The sequence below is a fragment of the Pseudorca crassidens genome, chromosome 1, assembly GCF_039906515.1.
Source record: "Pseudorca crassidens isolate mPseCra1 chromosome 1, mPseCra1.hap1, whole genome shotgun sequence".
Classification (NCBI taxonomy): domain Eukaryota; kingdom Metazoa; phylum Chordata; class Mammalia; order Artiodactyla; family Delphinidae; genus Pseudorca; species Pseudorca crassidens.
In genome coordinates, this window is record NC_090296.1 from 133595950 (window position 1) to 133613818 (window position 17869).

At 41.1% G+C, this 17869-nt stretch overlaps 1 long non-coding RNA gene across 2 annotated transcripts; it reads left to right on the forward strand.

The window, feature by feature from the left end:
* Positions 1 to 1406: 1406 nt before the first annotated feature.
* LOC137201689 (uncharacterized) lies at positions 1407 to 14917 on the forward strand. 2 transcript variants are annotated; one of them, XR_010932286.1, is made up of 5 exons: positions 1407 to 2196; positions 7239 to 7353; positions 9612 to 9746; positions 13994 to 14084; positions 14689 to 14917. It is a non-coding gene; the product is annotated as an uncharacterized lncRNA (long non-coding RNA). The 2 variants fall into 2 exon arrangements; XR_010932291.1 differs by lacking the exons at positions 13994 to 14084; positions 14689 to 14917 and adding an exon at positions 10646 to 10770.
* Positions 14918 to 17869: the final 2952 nt, after the last annotated feature.

Below are 17869 nucleotides of genomic sequence, written 5' to 3' on the forward strand. Positions count from 1 at the left end.
ACTATCTTATTGTGTGTCCTCTCTTTCTCTGTTCCCGCTGTTGTCTTATTTTTTTCCTCTTCCCTTTGTAGCTACACTTCCTTTTGTAGCCATCCTATACGTTTTGGAGTGAAGTATATCTAAAAATTTAAAAATGGCTACCAATTTTCCTGTGGCGTGTCTGACTATGAAATTTCTCTAAAGTATGGAAGGAAATGAAGTCATAAAATTTTTAGTACAACTTTTCTATTTTCTTTGGAAAGAGATTAGGCAGAATTTAAAGTATTGTTCTGGTATTAGTCAAAATACCATACCCTAGCATAGATATTATATATGGAAGCAATAAAATTGCATAATAAATTTAGATATAAACTTGAAAATGCTCCTCTACTACTGGCATATTTGTCAACATCAGCAAGTATAAAGATTTTCTTTAATTCATTCATTCATTCATTCATTTTTTTCTTTATCCTCATTCTTTGCTTTCATGCCCAGCTACCAACCTTCTTTTCTCACAGGCAACTATGTTAAGGTACTTTATATATATATATATTTATTAACGTGTGTTCTTAGAAAATATGTATTGTTGTTTGTGATCATGTTTTCTAATTTACATAAATGGCATTGTGCTATTGACCTCATTCTATTTCTTTCTTTTTTCACTCAGTATTATGCTTTAAAAATCTGTTCATGTTGCCATGTGTACTTTCAGTCTCTTAATCTAGCTGCTGCAGAGGGTTCTAGTTATTGAATTATGCATTTCCATTCCCCTACGAGTGGACACCTAGATTGCTGATAATTCTCCATGTCCCAAACAAGAGTGTGATGAACATTCTTACCCACTCCTCCTTGTGGACTTGTGTGACTCTGGACCATATACCAAAGAGCAACATTGCTGTGTCATTGGCTATAACTAGAGTTAATTTGATGGCTCCCAGAATGGCTGCACTATTTTATGTTCTTACCAGCAGCGCCTGATCTGATATCTCTATATCCCTGACTTGGAGCTGTCTAGAGAGCAGAGAAGTTCTCTCCATTTATTCAGATATTCTATTATATTCCTTGTTAGATTTTAAAAATATTCTTCATAGAAATTTTGTATATTCCTGAGTAAATTTCCAGATGTTTTATAATTTTTGCAGTTATTGTGGCTATTCCTTAAAGTTGTACTTTCTAGTTGCTTATTGCTGGTGTTAAAAAATGCTGTTAATTTGTAAGCAATTTTGTATTTAGCAAGTTTTCTGAACAATCCTAGTGATTCTAATAGCTTTTAATAGCTTATCTGTTGACTATTGTATTTTATTGGTAAGGAACATATTGCCTGCAAATAACAATTGTTTGCTTCTTTATCCTTGCACATTTTACTTACGCATCATTTCTTTTTTTTTGCGGTACGCGGGCCTCTCACTGTTGTGGCGTCTCCCGTTGTGGAGCACAGACTCTGGACGCGCAGGCTCAGCGGCCATGGCTCATGGGCCCAGCCGCTCCGCGGCATGTGGGATCTTCCCGGACCGGGGCACGAAGCCGTGTCCCCTGCATCGGCAGGCGGACTCTCAACCACTGTGCCACCAGGGAAGCCCCACACATCATTTCTTAAAGGATAGGCCAGGACCTCTAGTGTTATGCTAAGTAGTAACAATAATAATGGGAATTCTTGTCTTGTTTCCAGTCTAAAGGCAATGTTTGCAGTTTTTTCATTAATTGTAATGCTTGCTCTTGGTTTTAAGTATACATTTTTTTTTTATCAATTTAAGGAAGTTCCTTTCTGTTTCTAGTGGGATAAGATACATTTCTGTATGTATTGACATGATCATATGATTTTTTTGTCTGTGGTATATTGCATTGATAGATTTCTCAAATATTGAAATATTCTTACATTTGGGGGAGCGATGTTGCTTTGGTGATGGCAAAGCAGGATGACTCTAAGAAGAAGTAAGAACTGCTAAGAAGCAGTAAATATCTCTGACACATTGTGGTAATTTATTTTGCAAATTACTTTTATTTATTTATTTATGCCTTTATTCAGTTAATATAACTTTCGATTTTCTCTGTATCAGGCCCTGGATTGGATACTGGGGATATGCTTTTTATTTCATCAACATTGAGTCTTTTCAGTGAGTGACTTGGCCCTACAGTAGCTGCAGTTTCCACTGGCTATCATGTCCATTGAACAAGAAGCAACAAAGCCTCTGCTGACTTTTTTCTTGGCCATAAAAGGTAGGTTGTCACTCTGACTGCCATTTAAGAAGGCAGGGGGGCTAAAATAGAAAGAAAGTAGCCTGGGAAGTAGGAGCTGAAGAAACCACTATGCGTATGAGCTGGGCTTCCATCCAGGTTCACGGCTGATAGACAGTATATGGACCACTTGCTGGATTCATCAAGACTTAAAAAATACTGTGATCTCTTTGTTTATTGCTCAATTACTTCATTCACCTTGACACAGTTATAAACCAATAAGAACGATAAACAAGCCCTTGGCAAAACAAGTGTTTAAAAAAATCCTAACTGAAAATTATTGAAACAATGAAAATAGAACTCATTCTCGGCCAATTGTTTATTTCCAAGAAAATATTTCAGCTTAATATATACTATGTCCTTGAAGGGAAAAAGCATGCATCCTGAAAAGGATTCTAACTTTGAGCTGTGAGCTGTAGATGCAAACTGCACAGTAACTGGTTGCACACACAGAAGTGTTGGGTTGTGTGTGATCATGGTGGTCTTTATCCTGAAAATAGGTTTGGGAGGAAATAACAACTTAAGATACCTGAGATGAAGTAATTGGATTTTCTGCTCTCTCTTCTCACCTAATTGGATGTGCGAATGATCTGTCTGCACAATGAGCTTGTGCCCATGGCTCTTCTCTCCGGCATTTGTATGCAGTGAGCGTGTGCGTGTATATGAATTCACACCAAATCTCACAGGCTCTATTTTCCTGCAGTGAGATCTCTGTACCCCGAGAACAAAAAGAAAAATGGCTTCTTAATTGTGATGATCTTTGTAACTTTGCCATGCAGTTTCCTGGTTGTTTTCCATGACCTGTCATAAAAGCAGGGGACAAAGATGAGGCAATACCCATTAAAGGGGACCGTTAAAAGAGCTTTTGCTGCCCGTTGGTTTATGTGTTGCACTCAGCAGGGGCCACTTGATTATGTATAACTGTAATATTTTGCCTCTGTGTGTCTCCTAACCCAACATTTCAGACGCTGATATCATTTCAGCCACTCCCCTATTGTGAGGCTGATAAGTATAGGCTAGACTCTGATCCTATGGGAAAATCTCTCTGTGGTCCAGAATCCTTTTAGAGATTAGCATCTCAACCACTATCATCCTGTATTTCCATATGAGCTGAACTAAACTACTGGATCAATTTGCTTTAATGATCTGTGCTTTTCCCCCCTTTTTCTACCTTACAATGTCTGTAGCTTTGGAAGACCTAAAGTACCCTGGAGGGCAAAAATCGGGGGCATCAGGAATAGTTTCCTGGAAAGGTAGCTTTATACCTGAGTCTTAAAGAGGAACCAGGGCTGGCCTAGTGAAGGAGGGGGAAGGGCGTTTCAGGCAGGGGCATAGAAAGGACAAAAACTTAAAGGTACCAGGGCAGGTGGCCTATGTGAGAAAGTGAGGGAAATGGCGTGGTAGAAAGATGGGAAGCAGGAGAGTGTGGGATAGGTGGAGCAGGCAGACCGTGAGTTTAATGTCAGCTGTTATCCTCATTGCCTTGGGAAGCCATGGCACTGTTTTAAGCCCTGTGTTTGCATGCTCTTTGCCTCTGGTAGCTTTCTTGTCTTGTGAGTCTGCCTGGTTGGCTTCTGTCTCTATAGCAGGTTAGCTTAAGATCAATTTCTCCAGAGTGAAACTATGTATATAAACTTGGGGCATTTGTTTTAGGTTAGAATCTTTCCTCCCTCATCACCTCTTATTTAGGCATTCCCTTGCAATAGTAGCCTTAAATAAAACTGATAAGTAAATAAATTCGGCTATGATCCTCAAGTTACAAATTTGTTAAAGGCACAGGACTCTAACATCCTCAGGCTGCTGTTTTTCAGTTGCATTCCAGAAACCCACAGTCATGTGTCATGTTGATGGTGTCACACCAAGTGAAGGTCAGGAAAAGATTTAACCCTGGGGGAGAACTCTGCTTTTGCCAAGATGGAATAACATAGACTGGATTTACCCTCTCTCCTGAAACAACTGAATTTACCTTTGAACTCTATGTTAATTTAATTATATGCACAAGGACTCAGAGTACATATGACTTAGACTCATGGTGATGGGATCAATCATAATTTTGGCTTATATGACTTTTTATGGTTTATGGAGCATGGTAAAACAATGGAAAGAGCATTGGTTTACAAAGAACACTGGGTTCTTGAGAAAGACAGAAGAGGCAAAGGAAAACCAATGTTTATTGAACACCTACTATGTGCCAGGCACAGTGAGGAGCATCTCTCTTGTATTATCTCATTCATTCCTTACCAAAATCTTGTGAAGAATGAGTTATCATTTCTGGGTATGGAAACTGAGAGTCAAGGGACTTGTTTTAAATCAAACAATGATGAAGTGTCACATAATCTGATTCCATGGTGCACACAATTTCTATTGCACTAAGCTGAATGATAGTGGTGCTTTTTATTTTCCTAATTTGTTTCAGGCCAGTTTGTAAAAGGCACACATAGAATAAAACATTAAATACTCACTGAGAGACAGCATCTTGTCTTACGCATCTTTGACTCCCTAGAGCCTAGCTCGGAACCTGCTCGCTAGTGGCTGGGAGTATTTGCTGGATGTTTGAGAGGAAGGAGAAGAGAGGGAAAGAGAAAGAAGGAAATAAAAGAGAGGGAGGAAGGAATAGAGAGAGAAAAGGAGAAAAAAGAGTAAAAGGGCAAGACCCAAGCAAGAGAGGGGGAACAATTAACCAAAAATCACAGGCTATAAGAAGGCCACTGTAATTGAGCACAGAGTTTCATGAGGCACTTCTTGCTGGCTGGTGGAACTAAAACCACATGTCTGACTTCATCCATGAGTCAAGACCAGGATATCAGGATTTCTGCTTCTGGCCAAGATTGAGTAACATGGACTGGATTTACCCTCTCACTTAAAATAACTGAAAAAAAAAACCAGACAAAATATATGAAATAATGGTTTTCAAGATATTGGACTTTAGGCATGAAGGACAGTGATCCCTGAGAGAGGGAAACAAACCAAGTGAATCCTATAACTGCCCCCAGCTTACTGCCTGGAGAGTTTCTGGGTTGCTGTGCACAGAGGAAAAATCCAGGTACTGCCCAGAGGTCTTTCTGAGTTGAGGAGATGGAGAAGGGGACACAGAGGCCAAGGCGCATAGGGTTTATGGGGCAGAGTGCTGGACAGGAGAGAGCTTCACGGAGAGAGAGAGAGGGAGGGAGGGAGGGAGATCTGGATATCTCTAGTGAGTCCCTGTTGAGTCTTCAGTTGTGACTGATCAGCACATGTGTGGGAAGAATCTACCCTAGGCTTTGGAAAGAGAAACAAAAAAGGATTAGTATGAACAATCCCCAGGACTCCCAAAGGGTGCAGAACAGTTCCTTTTACCACCAGCCAGAGTGGAAAACCTCATAATTCACTAGACATAGTACATAGTATTCATAAGTATTTTGTCTTATGTAGTATGTCATAAGTAAGTGGGGAAAGTTAGTCCTAAATTAAATGCTTTTTTTGAACTAACAAATCTGAAAATCAAGACATGAAAGGATTAAACTATTTTTAAGTAACATAACTGCATACTAGAACAGAGCTCAAGAATATTTATAAAAAGACAAATATATCCAGCACACAATACAGTAAAATTCATAATGTCTGGAATCCACTGAAAAATTACCATCCATAAAAAGAAGCAGGAAAATATGAACATAATGAGGAAAAATAAAATCAATCAATCAAAACTGTGGCAGAAATAGCATAGACAATAGAATTACTAGACAAGGGTATTTAAACAGTTATAATTGTATTCCACATGTTCAAGAAGCTAGAAGAAAGAACAAACATATTAAGAAAAGATACAGAATATATAGAAAGACCTACAGTGTATGAGATGAAGAAATACACTGGATGAAATTAAAAACAGATTGGGCACCAAAGAAAAAATTCGTGAACTTGAGAACAAAGCAATAGTAAACTATTCAAAATGAAACAGAGAGATAAAAAAGACAAAGAAAATGAACATCAGTTAGCCTTGGGACAAAATATAAATGTGAAATATAAATAATGTAAAAATATAAAATATAAATGTGATTGCAGGAGGGTGAGACAAGATATAGGAAGAAAAAATGACTCCAAATTTTCCAAATTTGATGAAAATTCTAAATTCACAGATCCAAGAATCTTAGCAAACCCCAAGCAAAAGAAACATGAAGAAAATTACACTGACGTACATCATAATTAAATTGTTCAAAAACAGTGATAAACAGAACATTCTAAAAATGTTCAGAGAAAAAAGACATACTATGTACAGGGAAACAAAGATTTGAATGACAGTAGGTTTCTCATCAGGAGCAATGCAAGTCAGAAGCCAGTGTATCAACATGTTTCAAGGTACTGCAAAAACAAGAACTGTCAAGCCGGCAAAATAGCTTTCAAAACAAAGATGAGGTAAAAACTTTTTTAGACATAAAACGTGAAAACAATTTATCACTAGCATAACTTAACTACAAAAAATGTTAAAGAATATCTCTCAGGTAGAAGGAAAGTGATACTAGATGGAAGTCTAAATCTATACAAAGGAATGAAGACACTCAGAAATGGTATCTACATGGGCAAATATAAAAGACCATCTTTTTCTTGTTATAGAAATATCTTTAAAATTTAATGGTTTAGATGAAAAATAATAATATATTTTGGAGTTTTAACATATGTAGAAATATAATGTATAATAACAAATGTTACAATTGAAATTATTTTGTTGTAAAGTTCTTACACAATTAGTGAAGCATAAGGATGGAAAAAGATGTATCATACTAACACTAATTAAACAGAAGCAGTGGAGTGACTATAGTAATATCAGATAAAGCATTTTTCAGAGCAAAAAAATATTATCAGAGTTAAAAGGTGATATAATAATGATAAAGAAGTTAATTCATCAAAAGAACATTTCTAAATATGTGCTTAATAACAGAGTTTCAGAATATGTGAAGAACAGACCATCAGAGCACTGCTTCCATGGGCCATGGACAGCATCGCCCCTGACCTGCACACTGACATGGAACAACTTTGCCTTCTCTTAGGGCACCATGAGAGACAATTCCTTGAACTTCACTGGTCGAGTTCCTATAAGGATGTTGTCGAGAACTTTGTGTGTTATCCAACATACAGTTAATCCTTTTGGAGAGGACCTGAAAAGTAAGCTCTCTCTGGCCTCGATATAAGAAAATGCATGTATTTAAAATAACAGTAGCCAGCCTTTCCTTTGTACGCGGGCCTCTCACTGTTGTGGCCTCTCCCGTTGCGGAGCACAGGCTTTGGACGCGCAGGCTCAGCGGCCATGGCTCACGGGCCCAGCCGCTCCACAGCATGTGGGATCTTTCCGGACCGGGGCACGAACCCGCGTCCCCTGCATCGACAGGCGGACTCTCAACCACTGTGCCACCAGGGAAGCCCCCCAGCCTTTCTTAAACACATATTATTTACACATTTAAAGGAACTGCCTTTAGTGATTTACATGTATTATTTCATTTAATTCTTTCAAAATCTAAGAAGTAGAGGCTATTTTTAAAATTAATTTGATAGATAGGGTATTTTTTTATCCTCCTTGATACTGATTTTCCTGAATTTTGAAACTCAACCATTTCAAGTGCATAGAATTTCATTGCTTATATTTGCAAACTATACTCATGCTTAGCCTCAACTTTTCTTTTTTTCCCTTTACTTCATTGCTTTTATTCATTTAAAATTATTTTTATCTAGCTATATCATATGTATCATCATAACTTTCCCTAATTTAAAAAAAAATTGAGGCAGTATATGAATCAATACCTAGGAAGCTTTATTAGCCCATTAAAAGAAGGCACCAAATGAGAGACTAACTTTTTCTCCCATGGGCTGGTTATATATTTACTAATGACTGGCGTTTGCAGCAACAGTGTGGAAGACATATTTCTGACCTTATTCCTATGCCCTTGATAAATATTGAGGGCATAAGCCTAAAGTGGGCTTTTGGAAGGTGTTTGTCCCCCTGGAGGAGGCTGACATCAGATGGAAGTTCCGGACAGCCAGAAGCCAAGGAGAAAGGTGTGTTCACTGGGGATCACTCAGACTGCCTAGATGGCAACTTCATCCATAACCTGAGTGTTGCATTCAGATCATCAAGCCATTACCACTGGGATAAATCAAGGTCAATGTGAGAGGATCCAGGACTCAGAGTTCCAGGGGAAGAATCTGAATCCTAAGATGTAGGAAAAGGTGGGATTTTTGGAAGTCAGTGTCAGGTACAAGTCAGGAAAAATGACTTGAGGTGGGATAGCGGAAGAAAAGAGTTTAGGGCACGGGCTCTGTGTCAAGCCAAGGTGCCGCAGCTTGTTTCTCGTGTTAGGTAGAGCTGCATAATGGGAGGAGGTGCACAACTGGGGGGATGGTGTATGGAAAGGTTTACTTCTTTAAAGTGCAGAGCAAGGCATAGAGCAAGGCAACCCAGACACGCAGCTTCCTGAGGCCCAAGGCTTCCCTGAATTATAGATGAGTCAGAGGAATGGGTACCAGCTCCTGGCAGGCAGCTCTCTGGGCCTGGTCTCTGCTCCCGTGATGTGGGAATGGGGATGCTGGCTCTCTTTTTCTCACAGCCACTAGGAGAGACTCATGCTTGAATGAGAAGATGCTCCTGAAATTCTCTGAATACTGAAGAGGTTTATTAGCAGCCAGCTTGTTTTGAGAGTGGGAACGAAGGGAGGGAGGATCTGGAACTCTCAAGTGGTGGAGGGATTAGGTCAGCTTCAACAACTTAACTTCTGATTTGCTGAAATCAGACATCTTAGGTAGAGATACCTGGAGAGCCACTGAGAATGGATGAGATAGCCCAAGGCATACCCAGTACAGCTATGGATGGAGGAGCTTCAGTTGCAAATCTTGTGAGGGTTGCCTCTCAGAGCCTCCTGGGGTTGCCTGGGTTGGGAGCGGGAGGGTAGAGAGTGGGGAAGGAGGGAGGGGATGGAGTGTGTCGATTATAGCCCCTGGTACTTCTTCCTCAGAGCACTGTAGCTTGCATCTGCTTTACATACTACATTTTATTTAAAGATTTCACTTGAATGAAATGTCCCAAGGCTTATTAAAAAAAAAAAAAAGACTGAAAGCAATGCTTCTAGAGGAAGAGTGATTTTAAGAAATGGCAGGGCAGGTGGGAGTATGGAATGAATGCCCTATGTTCATTCAGGAGCCCAGGTAAAAATTATGGAGAAACTTGTAGCTTTTGGAATTCACAGTAGTTAAACTGTGAATGCCATTTGCATAGAGGATTAAGGGTATCGTTTTGACAGTCAATCAAAATGTAAGTACTGAGTGCTTTCTGTATTGTTTACCTTTCAGTTAACGTAAGCCAATTAAGCAACATGAACAATAATCAATACACAATGCAGGTCTAGCCTCAGCTCTCAATCTTTCTTCCATAGGGACTACGGAAATGCTTAACCAGGACTCATGTCCCTTTGCGTCCTGTCTGGATTTCCTCGTCTCACCTGTAGGTGTCCCACCACTGTCACTCTGTACATTTCCAACTACAGATTGTTCAACCTCTCCATGCGTCGGTAAGCACTCAGGGTTCAGGCTTTAACTGAGCATCCTCATTTTCTGCTTCCTCCACCCATCCTGTGCTCTTCACTGCAGAGGATCCCTGAAGTTACAGCTGCCTCCCATGCATGCTGAAAAAAATGACTGTGCCTGTTTAATTTATTGCTGGGGATGGGCATTGGGTTCTCTCTGTCAAAGTGATGCAGTTTTAGCCCAGCCTCTTGCCCACCTCGTAGCTGCCCTCACATGCAGCCCACTATGGCACTGGGTGAGTGGGGGGTGTCTTTGTTGCCCCTGCAGTTTTGGCAACAAGAGTAGCTTCAAGAATGTGTATGAGCTGGAAATGGAGAGGCATCAATTGCACCGAAGTTATTTATTCATTAATTTGACACATGTTTATTGAACGTCTACCTGATACCAGACATTGTGCTGGGGATAAAGGAATGAATTCAACAGCAGGGTCGCTTCTGTAACAACGGGGCAGATGGAAGAGTTGGTCGGAGATAAGGGATTAAGAGCTCTAGACTACTTCTTTTAGAAGTCATCTCATGGTAATTTCTCCTCTGGATGCAGCCTCCTAAGGGGTTTTCTATTTACTTATCCTCATCGACTGATTTGTTCTGTAAAGTACAGATCACTTTGCAAAACACAAAAATTCCATACCAGTAGAAAGGATTCTTTATTACGTTAAAACTTAAATCAGAGGTAGTGATCTACCAGTCCAGTGGGCTACATTGCCTGTGGATCAAACTTGCTGCAGAATATTTCATTTACTGACACAGTATTTAATTATTTTCTCATTGGAATGCTTTTAGATAGGCCATAAACTCTGTGCTTTGCTGCAAGCCCCACCATTCCTTATTGTTCTACGCCTAACTATATTTATTTATTTGCCTTCCCTAACTGCATTCTGTAGGTATTTACATTTGCAATTTCTGGACAACACGTTCCAGGAGATGGGACTAAGACAAGTAGAACTGCTGAAAACTGTAAAATTCTAAATAGACAATTAAATGATTTAATAAATATCTATTGACTATCTACCATGTGTCAGGCTCTGTGTTTAAGTACAATAGGGATTTAGAGGAAAATAATATAGTGTGGTAAGTGAGGTAAGCCACAAAATTGTCGTGGGGGGGCATTAATTCTTCAATTGGTATCTAGGGAATGCTTCTCAGAGGATGATAATGAGTTTGGGACTTGTTTTGTACATATGGCATACTGTAATATATATTCTGCAGCTCCTCACAGGATTTTAAGCAGAAAAGTGATATCAGTAAGGTAAAAAGATAACAACAATATCAATGGGGGGGAGAATTAGAGGAAATTGAGACTAAAGGCAAAGTTATCCATTGGGAAGTCTATTCTTGGATAATACAGAATGAAAATGAAGTTAGGGGGCCTTCTGGGGTGCCTGTGAGGTGTAGACGTAAGCAAAAGCCTTAAGATTATAATGAACAGAGCAAGTTCTCAGGGCTGTTAGGAAAGCAGCCTGTGGAAAGGTTATGTCTGGAGAACTGGGAGATAACGTTGGGTGGGATTCAAGGTCTTGGGAGCCACACAGAGGAGCTTGAGCCACTTTTTGTATTTCTCCCCACTGCCCAATCTCTGGTAGCACTGGCTCTTTCTTGTAGGCTCAAATTCCTAGAGTACTCTTTGATTCCTCTATACCATCATCTCTCATATTCACCATATTCAAGCTAATTCAAGGCCAATTGACTCTACTTTTAAAATATATCCAGAATCTGGCTTCTCTTCCCCATCTCCACCACTATCACCATCATTAAGACCCACTCTCCACTGTCCAAAGCAAGTTCCCTTAGGGCTGTGTCTCTGTTCCTTAAACTCCCCGTGCTATGCACACGGGGTGTTCTATGTGCATAGCACATGCTCACTCAAGGCTTGTATCTGATAGGTGTACTAATGACCTTGGGATATGCAAGTCTATCAGGAAAACTGATGACTAAATTAAGCTAGGTAAGCTCCTAGTCTAAGAGCTCTGATGTTTGATAGTAAGTTAGCTGGGGTTAAGAGAAGGCAAGGAAAAGTATCTACTATGGTTAAAGAACTGAACTGGAGCATCCAAATGTACAAACTCCAGAACTGCGTTGTCCAATTTGGTAGTCACTGGCTACATGTGACTATTTAAATCAAACAGAATTAAATACAATTATAAATTCAGTCCCTCAGTCACACTAATCACATATCAATTCCTCAGTGTGGCTAGTAGATACTATATTACATAGCACAGGTCTAGACAGTTTCTATCATAGTAGAAAGACTTCTTGGACATCACAGACCTAGAATCAAGCGACAAGGTTAAAACTCTCTATGTCTCGATCTATGGCATAGAAAATGCCTACAGGCAAGGGTTTCTAGGCAGTGGTTATCCAGGTTACCAGAATCAAGACATAGTGTTGTATGAGCTGATTATTATGGTAAATAGCAGGCAAACACCAGACTCAGGTCTGTTTTTGATAGAGGCAGATCACTGTTCTAATCACCCAGGCTGGGCTCTTGAAATGGGAGTTAGAAACCATGGGAGCTAGTTTGTCACCTGAGAAGCCCCAGTTTCACTTAGGCCCCCAGACAAACATATACTAGCCTTAGGAATAGGAGACTCCCCTTGAGAAATGGGAAAAACAGCATAATTGGTGCAGGCCCACTGGCGGATGGTCATCTTTATGGGACTGGAGGGAGCAGGTACCAACAAGGAGTTTCCCAAGCTGTTAAGGTACTTCCCTCCTAATCGCTGTGGAGCCTCTGACTATTTGGGGGCTAGACATTTACTATTATCTCACACATTATTTCCCCAGAGATACAACACTGGAATTCTGCTAGGATGCAGATAGATCCTTCGTGCTTTGTCTATGGTCTGTTGAGGTCGTCTTCTGACTCCTCCGCATGTACTAACAGTGTCCTGGCCAAGGTGACACTGTGAGGTAGACATCCTCTCTTCACAGACAGGGAATGTGACACTCAAAGGGATGAGTAACTGACCCGAGGCCACAGAGCAGGTACATGGTTGGAGCTGGGATTCACACTGTGACTGTGATTCTAAGTCCAGTGTTTATTCCATTAGATGGTGGTTTCCCTGTGCTATAGACCGAATGTTTGTGTCCTCACAAAACTCATATGTTGAAAACTAATCCCCATTGCATTGGTATTTAGAGATGGGGCCTTTTTGTGGGAATTAGGGACTTTATAGAAACCCCAGAGACCTCCATTCCACCATGAGGGCATAGGAGAAATAAATCAGGAAGTGAGCTCTCACCAGACACCGAATCTTCTGGCCTCCAGAACCATGAGAAATAAATGTCTGCTGTTTATAAGCCACCTGGTCTATGGTATTCTGTTATGGCAGCCCAAAGAGAACACCCTCTGTGGTAAGTTTGAGGATTTCAGGGTTGATCAAGGAAGAGACAGGACCAGGAGAGGCAGGAATACACAACACATTTCACTGGGTGATGCTTGGACAGGGTTGTGTGAGAGGGGAAATTTCTTCCAGCAGGAGACCTTCCAGAGGCTGTTGTGAGGTCACCACTCTGAAGGAGAATAGGACAAAGAACCTCCTAGGGGAGAGGGGAATAAGAGAGGGGTCTTATGTGTCCAGGTGATGCTTCTTAGCAGTGAGGTAAGGAGGCTGTGGGTCAGAGAGCTTTGAAAGGAAGCAGAGGTTTGGGGGTCTTTTATAGCTACAGAGCTTGTCCTATCTATGGGTGGAAGATGGTTCCACATGGTACAGTTTCACGGGGTATGCAGAGTAAGTAGGCTCTAAATAGCTAAAGATATGTTTATTTGGACTATATTTAAAGCAATTGATATGTACGATCTTGAATTTGGTGCCCGTGGGCTTTGGGCTATCAGTTCTAACCTGATTCAAAGAAGTAAACAGTCTGGGAGCAATTTCAGGATACCCAGGGACTATCACTGGCCCATTCATACAACACCCTCCAATATAGCAAGATCACTATTTGTGGTTCAATTTTTATATCTGTCATTTTAAAAAACATTTTAAAATACTATTTACTATTAGGAATAATTTTCCTAATGAGGGTAATCTTCTGTTTACCTTCTCAAAAAACCTTCTAATACAATAAAGATTAGGATTACACTAAAATCTCTTCCTGGAACTTTGCTGGCCACTCCTGTAGAGCTATCTCACATTCTAGTTTGAATTAAGGATAATTTTCCTACAGCTCTTATTTCTGCTTCTGGACTTAAGGACAGACACCGTGACTTCATTATTTCTGATTTCCCACAGGGTCCGGCATCAATGTTATTTGAAGAAAAGTAAAGAGGGAAGCTGCTGGTTGCCTGCCGGTATCCAAAACCTCCCTTCCACACCTGCAGAGGTGGGTGGGCAAGACAGCCCCTGAAGCCCTTGTGTACTCACAGATTTCAATGAAAAAGAACAACCCACATTATTCTTCTTCATTGAATGCTCTAAATGGTACATTCCTAGGCATGTCTGTCGTTTCTGGCTATCACACTGGATTCAGACAAAGGATTCAACGTGGTAACTGATGTGGTCTCAATAATCTGCCCACAAGCAGGCAGTGGGTCCACGTATTCTGATCATCTTTGGTGCTCTCCTCCCAGTCTCACTTTTCAAACTTTCACTTAGACTTGCTTCCAATAGAAAAGCTTATGGCTCTGATGGCCACACAACATGTGACACATGCCAGGCACCTGGTAAAACACTTAGGCACACATTCCTGAAACCCAGTCCCTGTGGGGCTCCTGGGCACAGAAGCCTTTCTGTCCCCTGTTTCTTGTAGGGAAGAGACTCCAGCCTCCATGACCTTCCCTGAGTTCCAAAGGGCAGATTCAAACAGTTGCTAATCCGGGAAGGGAAAGACAAGGGAGGGGCAGCCAAGAAACAATAGTGCAGCCTTGGGGCAGGGTCCTGGTTCCCCTCAAGAGATATACATAACAATATCCTTAAACTCTTTATAGACTTAAACTCAACAAATGGAAGATGTCAGCATTCTTCGTACCAGAGAAGCTTATCAAGAAGATTACCTGAGATCAGATGCACCTGCACACACCTTAATCTTATCAGCAGCCCCACCCTTGAACCATTGCTATAAAACTTCTCATCAAATCCTCCTGGGTTGGGACAGTTTTTCCGAGGTGCCTGCTGTGTACCCCTTTGCCTGGCAAAGCAATAAAGTATTCTTTTCTACTTCACCCAAAACTCTGTCTCCGAGATTTGATTGGGCACCAGTACACAGAGGCTGAGCTTTTGTCATCATTACCTCGTTTTAAATCTGGGAGGTCCATTACTATACCCGTGTTTAAAAAAGGAGAAACCGGGTTCCCTGGTGGCGCAGTGGTTGAGAGTCCGCCTGTGGATGCAGGGGACGCGGGTTCGTGCCCCGGTCCGGGAAGATCCCACATGCCGCGGTAGAGGCTGGGCCCGTGAGCCATGGCCGTTGAGCCTGCGCGTCCGGAGCCTGTGATCTGCAACGGGAGAGGTCACAGCAGTGAGAGGCCCACGTACCGCGAAAAAAAACCGAGAAACCAAGGTCAGAGGGCTAATGAGTGGTAGAACAGGGGCACAGATCCAGGGTTCTAGACTTTAAATTTAATATTCTAGCTTTGGCTATTTATTTGTTAATGCATACCATGTATAGGGAATGAAGTCTGCTTGCATTTGTCCCCGTGGAAAGTATGATATTATTACCTGTGTTCTGCAGGTGAGTGCCCTGAGGCTGGGCCAGGGAGACCCACTGACAGTCCCAAGGTCAAGAACTAGAATGGAGTATGTCCTGGATGGAACGTTCATCTTTCTGAATGCAATTCCTCTTCTTGCTCTGCTCCGCTACTCTAAGTGTGAATAAGCCCTATAATCAAAAATAGCCTTTTGAAGAAAAGTGTTTGAAGAAATCAGGGGCTTCTTAGAAGCTGGGATTATTCAATGGTGACTTTCAGGTTTATGTGCTGCTCCTGGACCAAGCCTTTGGTGAGTTTCTCAGAGATGCCTCACTCCTGCATCATAGGTTCTCCCATAGGCGATGTACTGGCTCTCAAATATAGCCCCCGGGGGCTTTGGGGCATGGTTGACAGGATTTTGGTAGGGCCCTGTTGGTGCCCTGGGTAATCTTAGTTCTGCTTCTGCAATGAACAGAGAGACCTGGTGTAATTCTTTTACTGGTAGCTGTTGTTTTTTCACCTGTATATCCAGGGACATTTGTCTGTGATTTTGAAGGTTTTTTTTCCTGCTTGGAGACAATTTATAATAGTATTTACCAATGCCTCCTACCAGCACAGTGTAACAACTCTTTGCATATCAAACTACCATTTTTCTTTGTTATCTGAGTTCTTTTTGGGATCTCAATTGTGTGATCTCAATATTGGCTATTTCTTTAGGAGCAGCACTAAAATCTCTGTGTGAGGCACTATTTGAATGAGCCCCAATGATGAGAGATTTACATTTTAAACCAATTGCTCATCCTGTTTAAATAGAAAAAGGTGTCAGAGCAATCCCACTACTGGGCATATACCCAGAGAAAACCATAATTCAAAAAGATACATGCACCCCAATGTTCATTGCAGCACTATTTACAATAGCCAGGTCATGGAAGCAACATAAATGCCCATCAACAGACGAATGGATAAAGAAGATGTGGTACATATATACAATGGAATATTACTCAGCCATAAAAAGGAACGAAATTGGGTCATTTGTAAAGACGTGGATGGATCTAGAGACTGTCACAGAGAGGGAAGTAAGTCAGAAAGAGAAAAACAATTATCGTTTATTAACACATATATGTGGAACCTAGAAAAATGGTACAGATGAACTGGTTTGCAAGGCAGAAATAGAAATACAGGTGTAGAGAACAAACGTATGGACACCAAGGGGGAAAAGCAGGGTGGGGAGGGGTGGGGGGACAGTGATGGTGGGATGAACTGGGAGATTGGGTTTGACATATATTCACTAATATGTATAAAATAGATAACTAACAAGAACCTGCTGTATAAAAATAAATAAAATAAAATTCCAAAATAAAAAAAAAGAAAACGGTGTCAGGCATCCCCACATAAAATACTGATGAGTCGGATTAACTGTCCAAAAGTGCTTCACCAATTCAGTTCCGTGTAATTGTGAATCAGAGAGTGGAACTGCCGTAACATTTACAAAGCAGGAGCTGACACCAGGCATATTTGAACATGGTGAGATATGGTATCACTGGGGACAGAAAGTGAGTTTAGTTAATAATGAATGGCATATCCCATAAAATACCATCACACAGTGTTCAGGGCCCAAGAATGATGACATAATTATTAGGAGACTGGGAGATTAAGATATAATTTTAAAAAACATGACAGGGGAGGGTGTAATTGGGGAGACAAAATACACAGGAAGTTTGTAATTTACATGTCAAAATACATTTTTCATGTTTTGATTGGATTAGACGCTGCCTTTCCACTCCATTTATCCTGGCTTCAATTAGAGGCAGCTGAAATGACATCTCACGTTCATATTCTTGACACACGCTGCTCATAGGCACTTTCTAATTCTAACCGACAGCAAGGGGGAAAGGGAAACTCAGTTTTGCCTCCGTCATGCACTTCTTACTTAACCTCTAATTTGTTTCTAAATGAGCCTGTCACTGCGGTTCACATGGCTTTGCGCGCGGGCTGCGCCTCTTGGTTCTGGTGGAAACTCCTGTCATAACTTGATGTGCTCTGACCCCACAGGCATGTGGGGAGACTAAAACCAAGCAGGGGTGGACAGAAAAGAACTGCAGATTCCTTTTTGAACAGGACTGGGTGAGGACATATGTTGAGAAGCCATGGAGAAGCCAGGCTGATAGCCATGTTATCAGCATCTCTTTTTTCTTTCCATAGCATCAAGCATAATCTCTCCAAACCAGAGGATAAGGGGTGGCAAACACTTTTCCTTCCTCTCCTTTGTTCCTTTCTTACTGGGTTTTACCTGGAGACATCCATGCATTCAGTGGGGATAAATCCTGAGGTTTTCATTTGCCTTGGATCCCTGGTACCTCCTTTTAGAGATCCAACAGTCCAAAGCCCACCTGAAAACCATCAGTGAGATATTTAGGCTAGCTTTCACTTCAGAGAGCCATGCATCTACCAAGCTGAAGGCATTAGGTACGCAGCTGGCAAT